This window comes from Budorcas taxicolor, chromosome 9 (genome assembly GCF_023091745.1).
Source record: "Budorcas taxicolor isolate Tak-1 chromosome 9, Takin1.1, whole genome shotgun sequence".
Lineage (NCBI taxonomy): Eukaryota > Metazoa > Chordata > Mammalia > Artiodactyla > Bovidae > Budorcas > Budorcas taxicolor.
The window spans coordinates 49,316,123-49,331,789 of record NC_068918.1 but is presented as its reverse complement, the minus strand read 5'-3'; positions in this window follow the sequence as shown (position 1 = coordinate 49,331,789).

The following is a 15,667-nucleotide window of genomic DNA, read 5'->3' as shown; positions in this document are numbered from 1 at the left end:
GATAAATGTCAGCTGAACTGAATGAAATGTCACAGATTCTGATGCTGGGTGCTGAGGACATTATTATTTATTTACATTATCAGGGAGCAGAAACTAACAGAAGACACATGAGCACCCAAAACCTCTTGACTATGCATCAGAAGCTTTCAATGCTGTCAAAGTTCTGACCAATCTCCTAATGTTAGCACAAAAGGACTACAGTTACCAAAGACCATTCAAAAAGTAGATTCTTTTTGATGCCACTTAAAACATCTAGTTTCAATTACTATCTTAGTGCTTTTAAGGTGTATCATAAAAGTTATCATATGACAGCCAAAAAATAATTCACCTGACTAAGACTTCACTAGCAGGTACTAACATAAGAAGTTATTATTTTAGTACGAGTTTTAACAAAAGCAGAGTTCTTTTTCTTCTTCGGTGTTCTTTGCAAATTTCAGAGAAATATATACTGAGAATATCATTAAATGCTGCGACTTTTTTTTTTTTCTATGTGGAATTCAGACTCTAGGCTGAATAGTTCACGCATTTTGCTTATGTGATGTGTTTTGATTTGTATCTTTTTAGATGTTAAGCTAGAATCAAACCGACTCATGATGCTTCCTTAGTCACCCATGCTCCTGTCACTCTCCCCACTACAACATGTGACATTTCCGTCACATTTCATGTGACTGTACAGTTCATAAGTCTGCACAGAAAGTACTCCAGCTATATCTGGAACCACGGAGACAGCTGCAGGTTATGGCTGACTAAAACTCACACATTCTTTTCATATCTGTGATGTCTGAACCAATAACTACATGCCATTTGAACTTTGAACCTTGGAAAACTGTCAGAGCTTATAAAATAAACAAATGATTGATGATGTCTTTTTGAAGATAAAGATAAGTAAAGGGCAAAACCAACTATTCTAATCCTAAATTTCTATTGATTTATATAACAACAGGGAAATAATATATCTAACTTTTCCCCCTTATCACCAAACTTGGGAAATATGAAAAAATATAACAAAAGAGAAACAAAATATGATATGAAACATTCTCAAGGGCATGGAGAATGTGCAAGCTCCAGTATACAACTAATTATGATATATGATACTGTGGGCCTTTTGTTATTCATGACACATAGTAAGATTGCATACTTCATGATTCGTGTTAGTTTCACTATACAACTCGCCTTGAGTACTGAAATGGAAATGGAAATATCATATATCACTTCAGGGCAGAAGCATTAAGAGTATATACTTTGCATATTACTCAGACATAAAGAGTGAAATTTTGCCATTTACAGCAACATGGATGGACTTAGAGGGTGTCATGCTAAGTGAAATAAATCAGGTAGTGAAAGATAAATACTGAGTGATATCACTTAAAATACAACAAACTAGTAATATAAAGGAAGTAAATAAACTATACTTCAATTAAGAAAAAAAAAAAAAGCAGACTTACAGATACAAATGATTACCAATGTGGGGATGGGGGAAAACATAGGAGTGCAAAAGTGGGAGGTACAAATTGTTGGGTATAATACCTGTATTCATCTCATAATGCAGTGGGGAAAAAATAACAAAAATTAAATAATAACAAGAAGGAACTGGCAAATCTTTGTTATAGTGAAAGACATTAAAATATAGTCCATGATACTTGATAAGCCAAGCAAACAATAAATGAATTAAAAATAAAAGATTTGTGCAACAAAATTATCAATATTTATTTAAGGCATATGCATAAATTTTTAAAGCATATTTTTTGAAAAAATAACTTCTCAAGCCCTTAGAATATTATAAAATTTGTCACATGCTCATCAAATATAAAAAGTTCTAATAGGTTTTAAAAAACTAGTATGTAAGATACTCCCTATGCTAATGGTAATAGGTGAGAAAAAATGAAAAGGATAATATAAAAATGTATAAACATATATTTAAATGCACCTTAGTCATTCATGGATCAAGATATAATACACATTTTAAGTAAAACTTGGAATAGAATATTAATGAAAATATGCCATCTTAAACTTTATGGGAAACGGCTAAAAATTAATTTGAGGGCAATTCATCTATATAAATACTTACATTGGAAAACAATAAATGTTTACTATTGATGCACCAACTGTCCAACTTAAATTATTTGGGAAAGAATAAGAGAATACAAAGAAAAATAGAAGGAATAAAAAGATCAGAAATTAACACAGTGGAAAACAGAGATAGCAGTTAGAGAATTAATGAAGTTGTTTCTTTGACAAGACCATTAAAATATGTTTTTCAAGAAAGAGAGACATAAGTAAATACAACATATAATATTTATTTAGAGAATTCTACAAAGAATTCTCTGTTAACAAATTGAAAATTTTAAAGGAAGTTTAATGTCCCCTCAAGTCTTTGGCCTAGAACTAATTTGATCAAGTCTGAGAGGAAATTACCAAAATCTTGGCTAAAATAAACTGAAAATGAATAGAAAACTTTCTAGTGTCCACTCAGGTCTTGTAATAGCTTACATTTACAACAGCCAAGAGGAAAAGACCTTGTCATAAACAGAGAATTAGGTAGGATTCACAGAAATGTAGCATTGTAGTGCTGGGATAAATATGTCTTGGACAACACTACTTTGGACTCACCCTAAATAACTTAGATTCATGGCAGACCAAAAAAAAACAAAAAACAAAAAAAAAAAACCAAGAACACTAGGGATATGACAAAATGTAGTAATCAAAAAATTCCTAATGTCTGGCACACCTGAAAGCCAACGAAAAATTATTAGACATGCACAGAAGCTGGAAAATGTTAACTCATAACCAGAAAAAAAAAAAATCAAAAGAAACAGATTCTGATGATGGAACTAGCAGATAAACAGGTGAAAAAAGGAACAAAATGTTCTGTATGTTGAAGAATGTAGGAAAAACAAGAGTATAATAAGGATAGAAATAGAAGATTTTAAAAAGAATCAAAGCAATTGTTCTAAGATGTAATTGGGGTCCCAGAAACAGAAGTGGTAGCTCAAGGAAACAAAGGTTTAATACCTTCTTAAGATGATAAGAACAATAAATTTACAGGTGTAAAACCTTAATGAATTCCCAGCCCAACAAATGTAAAAATATCCCAAGGGACATCACAATTTACTGCAATCTAGTGTTTAAAAAGCCTATTCAAAAAGCAGCCAATGGGGGAGAAAAGCACATTATTTACAGGGAAAGGAATTTATAAATTTACACCAGAATTCTCATCAGAAAATGTGCAAAACAGTATATGGAGCAATATTGTTAAAATGCTAAAAAAAAAAAATAAACTGTCAATTTAGAAATTTTGCCCTTTAAAATAACAATAAAAAAGAACAGACTTTCTCAGAACACAAATCTTATAAGAACTCATTTGTAACAGATTAACTACAAGAAATACTAAAGAATTTTTCTTAGCAGAAGAATTATAGCAGTTGGAAATTTGGATCCAAACAAAAATTGTGGGCAAAATACAAAAAAAAAAAAAAAAAAGGACAAAGAAAAAAAAACTATATTGTAATTCCTTTAAAAGATAATTGTTTTATGTAAAAATAAAATTTATAGCAACAAAAAAGGGTGAAGTAGACAATGAAAAATAGTCATTAAATTAATATTACATATGAACTGACTTAAAACTATCACAAGGTAAACTGTGAAGAAATAAAGGTACATATTGTAAATTTCAAAGTAACCATTAACAAGATTATAAACAAAACACAGAATATGTCAATAGTACAAAGCAATTAAATCATTAATTAAATCAAATTTAATCCAACAGAAAGCAAGAAGAGATTTTAAATGAAAAATAATCTGAGAAAATAAGATTAATGAATACATTAAATTTAAAACATTTAAACACCTCAATTAAAAGGCAGAATTATTAACTGCTCAATTAAAAAGAGGACCCAGTTCTATACTATCCACAAGAAGACTACTAAAATACAAAGATACAGATACAGTTAAAGTAAGTAGAACAAAGTTTTCCACACAAATATAAAAAGAAAGCTAGAATGGTTGTATTAATATAAAATGATAAAGATGTAAAAGTGGTACCAGATATTTTACAATGATAAAGTCATCAAGAAGATATGACATTTCTAAATGTATTTAATATATACTACTGACAATCCACTTAAAAACACAGAAAATAAAGTGAATAGAAACGAAAGAAAAAATACATAACACCACATATTTCTCTCAATAATTAATAGAACATTTAAGACAAACAGGAGACTTAGCCAATGCTCTAAACAACTTGACCTAATTAATATTAGAACAGCTCAACCAACAACCACAAAACATGCATTTAATAGTACATGTAGCATTTGCCAAGACAGATTATATTCTATGCCATAAGACAAGTACTGATAAAACTTAAAATATTCAAATCATGCACATATATATTATAATAATTGGAATTAAATTCAAAATCAGTAACAAAATGACCTCTAAAAAAAAACCCAATATTTGGAAGTTAACATACTTATAAATGTGAAAGTGCTGCACTCAATGTGCCAGCAAATTTGGACAACTCAGCAGTGGCCACAGGACTGGAAAAGGTCCATTTTCATTCCAATCCCAAAGAAAGGCAATGGCAAAGAATGCACAAACTACCGCACAATTGCACTCATCTCACATGTTAGTAATGTAATGCTTAAAATTCTCCAAGCCAGGCTTCAGCAATATGTGAATCGTGAACATCCAGATGTTCAAGCTGGTTTTAGAAAAGACACAAGAACCAGAGATCACACTGCCAACATCCGCTGGATCATGGAAAAAGGAAGAGAGTTCCAGAAAAATATCTATTTCTGCTTTATTGACTATGCCAAAGTCTTTGACTGTGTGGATCACAATAAACTGTGGAAAATTCTGAAAGAGATGGGAATACCAGACGACCTGACCTGCCTCTTGAGAAACCTATAAGCAGGTCAGGAAGCAACAGTTAGAACTGGACATGGAACAACAGACTGGTTCCAAATCGGAAAAGGAGTATGTCAAGGCTGTATATTGTCATCCTACTTATTTAACTTGTATGCAGAGTACATAATAAGAAACGATGGGCTGGAGGAAGCACAAACTGGAATCAAGATTGCCGGAAGAAATATCAATAACCTCAGATATGCAGATGACACCACCCTTATGGCAGAAAGTGAAGAGGAACTAAACAGCCTCTTGATGAAAGTGAATGAGGAGAGTGAAAAAGTTGGCTTAAAGCTCAACATTCAGAAACTAAGATCATGGCATCTGGTCCCATCACTTCATGGCAAATAGGTGGGGAAACAGTGGAAACAGTGGCTGATTTTTTTTTTCTAGCCTTCACAATCACTGCAGATGGTGATTGCAGCCATGAAATTAAAAAACACCATGAAATTAAAATACTCCTTGAAATGAAAGTTATGACCAACCTCGACAGCATATTAAAAAGCAGGGACATTATTTTGTCAACAAAGGTTCATCTAGTCAAGGCTATGGTTTTTCCAGTGGTCATGAATGGATGTGAGAGTCGGACTATAAAGAAAGCTGAGCAAAGAAGAATTGATGCTTTTGAACAGTGGTGTTGGAGAAGACTCTTGACAGTCCCTTGGACTGCAAAGAGATCCAACCAGTCCATCTTCAAGGAGATCAGTCCTGGGTGCTCACTGGAAGGACTGATGTTGAAGCTGAAACTCCAATACTTTGGCCACCTGATGTGAACAACCGACTTATTTGAAAAGAGTCTGATGCTGGGACAGATTGAGGGCAGGAGGAGAAGGGGACGACAGAGGATGAGATGGTTGGATGGCATCACCAACTCAATGGACATGGGTTCAGGTGGACTCTGAGAGTTGGTGATGGACAGGGAGGCCTGGCGTGCTGTGGTTCATGGGGTCGCAAAGAGTCAGACACGACTGAGTGACTGAACTGAACTGATACTTATAAATAACCCATGACTGAAATAAAAAACATTATAGAAAATTATAAAAAAAGAAATTAAGTAAATTAAAATCAAAACTCAACATATTAATAACATTTGCAGAACATACTTAAAGCATTTTTACTGCTTATATTAGAAAAATATTGTCAATCATGGAAGTTTCTACTTAATAAGTATAAGAAAAGTACCCCAAATAAACAGGAAATAATGAAGTTAAGATTGGACAATGATGGGGAAAACAAAATCACAAAGGAAGTCAAAAAAATAACTAATTCTTTAATGAGTTCAAGAAAATTGATAAGCGTCTATCCAAACTAATCCAAGGGGGAAAATATCACAAATTTACCTTTGTTAATCCCTATCTGCTAATACATTTTACTGTTTTGCTGAAAGTTTTACATTTGTTTTAGGTACAAAGGATTTAATAACAAAAAGTTACCATTCGTTACACACACACAAAAAAACAGTTTCAATTTTTTTAATAGAAAGTCATTGAACTTAATTTCAATATAAAGTCATTAGAAGGAAAGAAAGAGCATTTTTAGATCACCAAATTGGGCCAAAACCTACAGCCAGACTTTAGCAATCACTGGGAAGTTCCTGAAAATAGGCAATCTGAAGTCCCAACTGGGATGAAGTCCCAGGCAATGATTTCACCCCAAGGGTGAGACTTAAACTGTAGTTATGGGGAGTCTCACATATAATATCAGGCCCTAAACTCATACTATCAGTTTGATTATAAATGGGCAGCTCTGGTTTTCATCAATAACGTTGTTCATTTTAGCACAGTATCATAAGATTTTCCATCCAAATTCAGGGAGTCGCCAGATTCTCAAAGCTCAAGAAACATCACAACTAAATCTCTTCTTTTATCTTAAGTGCCACCAGGTTTAGGAGCAGACTTCCCTGGTGGCTCAGATGTTAAGGAGTCTGCGTGTAACACGGGAGACCCTGGTTCAGTCCCTGGGTTGGGAAGATCCCCTGGAGATGGAAATGGCAACCCATTCCAATATTCTTGCCTGGAAAATCCAATGGATAGAGGAGCCTGGCAGGCTACAGTCCATGCGGTCACAAAGTGTGGGACATAACTGAGTGACTTCACTTCACATGTAGTCCAGGCAAGGTCATGAACAAATTCATCAGAGACCTAAATTGTCTCTGAAGCCTGAACAAAACTACTTCTATCTTAAGTTTCCTAACATTTACAACTTAGGTGAAATGGGAAAATGGGCTGAAAGAAATCACCAAAGTTCATTTAAGAAGAAATAGACAACCTAAATAGCCCTATATTCATTCTAGCATTTCAATTTTTAGGTTAAAATTTTCCAACAAAACAAACAATTCCAGGCCCACACAGCCTCACTGGTGAATATACTGAACATTTAGGCAAAACAATTTAAAACTAATGCCAAATTTATACATGCATTTTAGAAGTATAAGATGGAGGACCCCAGCAATTCATTTTATGAAGCCAGTCTTTGTCCAATAGCATTACAAAGCATAAGAGAAAACTGTAAACTAATACCTCTTGTGAACACAGTATCAAAGATTTTTAACAAAAAATTAGCAAATTAAACACTGATATGTAAAAGAGATAATAGCTGAACAGACAGAAAACCAACAACTTACTTCGGATTCATTAGAAATAGGCAAATGCAGCTCACAGGAGCTGAGACTCACTATTGGAGATGACCTCAGGAACCAGTTCTGGGGTAGAAAAGCTTGAACTGTAATTAATGACTTGCTTGAGGCTTGGTCTGGACAACTCTGAGATGTAAAAACTCCAGGGAGACCCAAGCACAAAGGCCCCCACAATTTTGCAAGATTTACCTAAGGAGCTCTCAGTAAATATAAAAGACAAGAATCTTCTCAAGCTTCAGCAAGGAGAGGGGAAAGAAGCCATTTTGAATTGCAAGAGCTCTCCTTTCTTAGTAAGGTCAGCCTTCAGGAGAAGCTAATTAAGCAGTGATTAACCCACAGAGGTATTACTAGAGCCTAACTGACCTACTGGGATATTACCAGAATCTAACTAACTTATTGATGCTGATCTTGTACCATCCGTACACTTAGAGAGGCTTATTAAGTTCCTGAGGAGCTCAACTGCGCATGATCAAAGAATTCACAGGTGTTCTAAATTGGCTGCAAGCTCACTGGGAAACAGCAGGTAAGAAACACTACAAAACAATACGATCCAACACAATACTATAAAGCAATTATCCTTTAATTAAAAATAAATAAATAAAAATACAAAAAATACAACGCAGCTAGAGAGTGGATTTGGATGTAGGTGAGAGACAGCCTGTGGGACAGTATTATCAGCAGAAAAAAGATTTTAAGAAAAGTCACACTGTGGGACAAAGTAACAAAAATGGTCTACTTATAGGTTTACTTGGTACAGGATGAGATTTAGTTGATGAGAATGATATTAAGTTACTAGAACCAATGCTAAACTCTGCATATTGATCAACTTGCTTTCTGGGGATGTATAATAGAATAAGGATGCTATGTGTGTGTGTGTGTGTTTTAATAGAGATGAGTTCTTTCAAACCAGCACAGAGTGCTAGTCTGTCCTTAAAGGACTCTTAAATCATGGGATTCCTTTTGAAAAATCCGTTTGTGCAGGGATTGTCTTTCATCTCCAAAATAAAATGCTTAGCCAAACATTAAAAATAATACTGCCTAAATACAAAAAAAAAAAAAACACACAAAGTTTGTCTCAGGGAGCATGGCAATTATTGTGGTTGTGGTTTTGAAGACAGCTCCAATATTTTTCAACCTTTCTCCCATTATGTCTGTGGTGGTGGTTGTTTAGTTGTCAAGTTGTGTCTAACTCTTGAGACCCTATGTACTGTAGCTCCCCCAGGATCCTCTGTTCATGGGATTTCCCAGACAAGAGTACTGGAGTGGGTTTCCATTCCCTTCTCCAGATTGTCTGAATCTCTCCCTTAATTCCAGGTTCCATCACGGCTTGGCCAAGGAAATATGGTGAAAATGATACTGTGCCAGTTTCTATATTCAGTCCTTATGAAACTGATAGCTTCTATTTCCTGTCTTTTGGATATTTGCTCTTAAAAATCAGTCCCTAAGCAGTGAAGAAGCCCATGCTGGCTGTCCCATGGAGAGGCTCAAGAAAAAGCATCAAATTGCCAGTCAGGAGATTAAATCATTTTGTAAGTAGGTCCTCCAGCCAAGGTGAACTGCTCCAGCTGACAGCATGTTGAGTAGAGATTAGCTGACAAAATTACACATTGGTAAGCAAAATAAATGAGTGTTTTTGCGTAACAGCCCTGGAATTTTGAGATAGGTATTGCACAGCTGTGGATAACTGGATGACTGGAACAGCTATATACTTAGTAGCTCTGGAGTTCTGTACAGAACTCATAGACTTGTGGGAATTTTCCCTTTATGCTAGGAGTTCTAACCAGAACAGATACAGTAACATCTTTCTTTCTTTAGTTACTACCAAATCTTTGTTAAAATAAGCAGCCTGCTATTATCCCATTCAGAAAACAATTTGAGGATGGATTGTACCGTACAAATGAAAAACCAAAGACAAGATATTAATTTGTTCCAAGTTACGCAGTTAGTAGCAGAACCAAATCTAGTTCAGTGGACATGGTTCTTTATATAGTTGCCTCTCAATGCTCCTTTGTAAACATGTCTTCCTTAGAATCCCAAAGGATCTCATGAACAATCTTTGGGCCATCTTTGAATTGCCAGGATTTGTATTTATCACCAAAGTTTTATCTTGAGATTTCCAAAATTTTATCAGTTTCTCAAAAGGAACACCTCATACTTTGTTAGCATCATTTATGCTCAGTTATCATAGAAAATTTTGTATTTATTGAGTTAAAAACAGCAGTTATAAATTTATGGAAGAATAAACTGAAGTTATATCTGCATCTTAATAAAAGTATGGCACACTCTACAAACTGGTATTCAGACTTATGAGACATGTTAACTCCTCATTACTTCATTGAAACTTTATTAACAAAGATCCTACTAGGTGCCAGGCATGTAAAAAATGAATGAGGTGTGGTCCCAAGCTGAATTTTCAGATTTGGAATTTTCTTTTCTCATACTTTCTGATCTAAGGGCTTTGGTTGGGAAATACAATCTGAAAAATTGAACACCTGCCTCGCTAATCATTTGCTTGGATTTCACCTTTTTCCTGGATTCTAAGCAAAGTATTAAAATGCCCTTTTTTGATTCTTTGTCTTTAAAATTGACTAGTTCTCTCTTTCCTAGCTTATTTCACTCTCAGGTGACAGCAGTTTTGACAAAGCTCCCAGTTGTACTTATTCCCTGAGCTACCAAAAATATATATATATATATATATATCTTTCAATTTCAAATAAGAGTTCTTTGTAATCCTCTTTGCTCTCAGATCAGAAAAACTAGAATGAAAGCTTAAAAGGACATTTCCCAATTGAGAGAATTTCTATTTACACTTTCTTCCCTAGGTTTGATATTTTACAACAAACAAAAAGAAGTAAATTTCTACTTTACCAGTTTTGAAAGAGAAACGTAAACACACACCTTTCTTGTCAGGGTATTATGCCAAGTAGATGTATCTTCATTTTTTATTTTTTTGGTCCACTTTTTAGCAAAAGTTAGCACACTGCAACTGAATAATCCTCACCAAAGAGTGCTTAAGAAGCTGTTTATGAAAAAGATATGTAGGCATTCTCACAGGTCACGGGATACTTGGGAGTTTTATAAGCTTTTAATTTTATTTGCTTCATGACAGTCAATAAAAATGTTAAAAGCCCGTATTGGCTTCATTTGATCATTTATTACATAAGTTAGACCAGGAAATTAGTGTCACATAATGTAAATTGTGGTTTCTAGAGAAATCAGCAAGTTCTTTACTCAAATACCTGACCCTTCCTTGGAACCAGAGACTTTCCCTGAATGGGATGGTGAATGCATCCACTTTGGACTGACTAGAACAAAAGCAAGCTTCTTTACATTATGTCAGCTGCTGCCAGCTGTAGGACATAGGACTGGCCATAGCATTTATTGTCTCAACCCGTCTGTCTTTGAGGGTGAAAGGAAAGGCTTTTCACAAACATATAGTAATAGATATAAACAAGGCAACTGGGTTATTCTTACGAAACTGGGAATTATGGTCTTCCACCATAGGTGATGGCATGGGATTAGGGCTTACTTTTTTTCTGAACTTTTCTTTAAATTCTTTCTAGGCACGGAGAGAGTGTTTTGTCAATGCAGAGCTGTAAGATTGTGAATTTGAAATTGTCTTAAACTTTGTCATATACCATGTATGGAATTTGGGCTCACCTGGTGGCTCAGTTGGTAAAGAATCTGCCTGCAATGCAGGAGACCCAGGTTTGATCCCTGGGTAAGGAAGATCCCCTGGAAAGTGCAACCCACTCCAGTTCTCCCTTGCCTGGAGAATTCCATGAACAGAGGACTCGGGCAGGCTACAGTCCATGGGATCACAAAGAGGCGGACATGACTGTGCGACTTTCACTTTCATGTGTGGAGTTTAATCTCAGCAATTAAGATATAATACAAATAAAAGGGAATATGAACAAGAAGAAGAAAGAATTCTGATTTTACTTTGGTTTCTGATTCTTATTGCCCAAGTCCATTTTGCTGTCACTGGTTGCTTATACAACCAGTGTAAATAGTGCTGATAAATCCCTTTTATGCTTATTCATTCATGTTGGGCTTATTCCTTGTAAATAGAAATATCCTAATGCACATGCATGGATTTTAAGGTATTCATTAATATAGGAATTTTCTCTGGGACAAGAAAAGGCATAATATTTTAGTGTGGGGACACAAATGCTCTCTGCTTCCTTTTTTGCTTACTTGGCAATTTTGAAATTCAATCTCCCTTGACTTGCCTATTTGGATAACATGAGTATGGTTCTTCCTTATAGGAAGGTTCACTGTGCCAAGCAAAAAGAAGTTATAGGCCCGTCTATATATTAAAGAGGAAAAAGCAATGGCAACCCACTCCAGTACTCTTGCCTAGAAAATCCCATGAATGGAGGAGCCTGGTAGGCTGCAGTCCTTGGGGTCGCTGGGAGTCAGACACGACTGAGCGACTTCACTTTCACTTTTCACTTTCATGCATTGGAGAAGGGAAATGGTAACCCACTCCAGTGTTCTTGCCTGGAGAATCCCAGGGACAGGGGAGCCTGGTGGGCTGCCTTCTATGAGGTTGAGCAGAGTCGGACATGACTGAAGCAACTTAGCAACAGCAGCAGCATATATTAAAGAATAATCTCAATAGTTTCATGTTAGCCAGCCTAGTTCATCCAGAAAAGTAATTAGCTTTTGTTGCAAACACTTTTTATTAATAACAGAGTTCTATCTGCCTAGGGTAATTTTATATATATGTATTAATAAAAAATGAACACTTCCTGCTTATAAAAGTCATGAATTTCCCTGTTTTCTCTCTGTTCCAAGCCTGTCTGTTCAGCTTTCCCTTCTAGTATGTTCCCTCATATCCTTTGAGTAAATTTCTTTTACATCAAAGGAAATCATGATTTTCTACTCACAGCCAAATCACAAAAGCAGAACACAACATTTTATACAGGAAATAGAATCAGAAAGTAAGTTGCCAGCCCAAAACAGAAAAGTGTTTTGCCAGCCAAAAATCAGAAAAGTGTAGGATACTAGAAATAAGCTATCTGGTCAACTGCCTCATACTACACAATGGTAACCTAAATGCCCATAGCATGCTGTGGTGAAATGCCTAATTCAATCATTACCTAATGTAACTAGAACTACAGTCCTACTGAGAGCAGGACTCTGGGGTCCTGAGTGCACTAGCATAGGAATTGAAGGGATGAGGAATTATAGAACTGAAGAGATTGCTTTTGAGGCCTTAGATAATTTAAAGAATGCCAAGATTCAATTTCTATCTTCTTGTCTTGAGGCAAAGAAGGAAGCTAAGAGAGTTCTCTTACTGAAAAATAATTTCTTATTTCTTTATCTGCTCGGCCAAGTGAGTAAAAACCAAAGTCCGGAATTCCTTTCTGTAGGTTTCTTATGCATTTAGCTGAATTCACAGTCTTGGCATTTCAGTTCAGTTCAGTTCAGGTCAGTCACTCAGCAGTGTCCGTCTTTGCAACCCCATGAATCACAGTATGTCAGGCCTCCCTGTCCATCACCAACTCCTGGAGTTCACTCAAACTCATGTCCATCAAGTCAGTGATGCCATCCAGCCAGCTCATCCTCTGTCGTCCCCTTCTCCTCCTGCCCCTAATCCCTCCCAGCATCAGAGTCTTTTCCAATGAGTCAACTCTTCACATGAAGTGGCCAAAGTACTGGAGTTTCAGCTTTAGCATCATTCCTTCCAAAGAACACCCAGGGCTGATCTCCTTCAGAATGGACTGGTTGGATCTCCTTGCAGTCCAAGGGAATCTCAAGAGTCTTCTCCAACACCACAGTTCAAAAGCATCAATTCTTCGGCACTCAGCTTCACAGTCCAACTCTCACATCCATACATGAGCACTGGAAAAACCATAGCCTTGACTAGACGGATCTTTGTTGGCAAAGTAAAGTCTCTGCTTTTGAATATGCTATCTAGGTTGTTCATAACTTTCCTTCCAAGGAGTAAGAGTCTTTTAATTTCTTGGCTGCAATCACCATCTGAGTCTTATGTAATATTTGAGCATTAGCTAACAGAATAGGGGGAAAATAGGGATGGTTGAGCAAGTCAAAAGACATAAAAGAACTCTAAACTCTCTAGTGCCTCCCTAGCTAATAATCCCAACAAAGCAATATATTCTCCCTTATCTTCAGAACTTATTTGCTGTTTCTCCCTGTTTACAGATGTCGTTATGCTATGCCTGAAAGGTCTCACTGCAGGAGGAAACCAGTAAAGCCTGTCTTGCCTCCCTCTTCATTACCATTCAATTGCATCACTGAACTAGCAGATAGCATCATGTAAAATCTTTTTGAAAAATTTTTTGAAATTTTTTATATTCAGATTCTAACTGTAGGACTGAATGGCAAATTATTGCTTAAATTGACTTTTCCAGTGCTGTATTGTTGATAGGGCCTCACTTACCAGTGAGTCTGACTGCAGTAAACAGCCTTCTGCTGCTAATGGCCCTTAGTGATTTCCTGGGTTGAATAAAAGCAAACCTCATTTCAGCAGAGGGCAAGAATGTGGGAGTGCCAGAAATCATCTGGTGAAATGCAGAGGAAGAATTCCACAATACCAAGAGTTTAAAATGCTGGACAAAATTTCCTGTGTGTGAGCCATCATTCCAATCCCTGCATGTGTTTCATGGCAGAATCCGGAAAACAACTGTATTTGTTTCCTAGGGCTGTCATAATAAAGTACCACAAACTAAGCAGCTAAAACAACAGAAATTTTTGTCTCACAGTTCTGGAGGCTAAAAGTCTGAGATCAAAGTGTCTGAACAGGGTGGGTTCCTTCTGAGCTCTGTGGGGAAGAAGCTGTTCTATGTCTCTCCTAGCTTCTGATTTTTGCTGGCAGTCTTTGACATTGCTTGGCTTGTAGTTGTCTTCATCATCACTTGGTGATATCCCAACATACCTGCCATCTTTGTGTTTAAATTTTTCATAAGAACACCATTCTCATTGGATTACAGGCCCACCCTAATGACCTCTTAACTTAATCATCTGCAAACACCTTTTGTCCAACTGAGGTCACATTCACAAGTAGTGGGGATTAGGACTTCAGCAACTTTTGGGAGAAGTGATTCAACTCATAAAAACAATCAAAGATCTGAAAGATATCTTGTCAAGTGAAGCAGCAGTACAGTTTTTCACAATATTACTGGCTTCTCTGTGTGCCTGCTTATTTAAGGCACAGAGTTAAATTATGCAAGGATAAAAAAGACTACTCAAAGCATATTTTTGGTGAGCTGCTCTTTCAACAATCAGGTCTTCAGGAGTTTTATGTATTAAAATGCAAATTGATACATACTGATTTTTTTCCTTCAAATTAGAAAGTAATTGATAATTAAGGATATGGGAAAGGAAAAGAGTTTTTATAGGAAAATATACAGTGGAGAGAGGAGAATATCAGAAATGGAATAGTGACTGGGACACAGGTATAAAAGATGCTTTAAAAAGAGGGCTACTGATAGAGTAGGTGGTAGTGTTCACGACATAAAAATGTCTGGCATATTGAAAAAGAGATTCATATTGAAATTAATACAGTTTAAAAAACTAAGGGGAGATTATTATATATTTTCCCACTACTACTCCATTAATATATGTGATTTATCCTATACAGGCATTGCACTTTGCAGATATTACATTTATTACAAATCAAAAATTTGTGACAACCCTGCTTTAAGCAAATCTATTGGCACTGTTCTTCTAACAGTATTTGTTCACTTCATATCCCTGTGTTACATTTGGTAATTCACGCACTATTTCAGAATTTTCCATGATTGTTATATGTGCCATGATAGTCTGTAATCAGTTATGATACTGTTAATACTATAATTCACCAAAGGCTCAGATGATGGTTAGCATTTTTAGCAATACAGCACTTTTAACTAAACTGTGTACATCATTTTTTTAGACATGCTACTGGCACACTTAATAGCTACAGTACAGTATAAGCAACTTTTATATGAACTGAGAAACCAAAAATTTAGTGGTACTATCTGCTGGAGGAGGGATGTCAACCCACTCCAATATTCTTGCCTGGAGAATCCCATGGACAAAGGAGCCTAATGGGCTGCAGTCCATAGGGTCAAAAAGAGTCTGACATGACTGAAGTGACTTACCATACACACATGC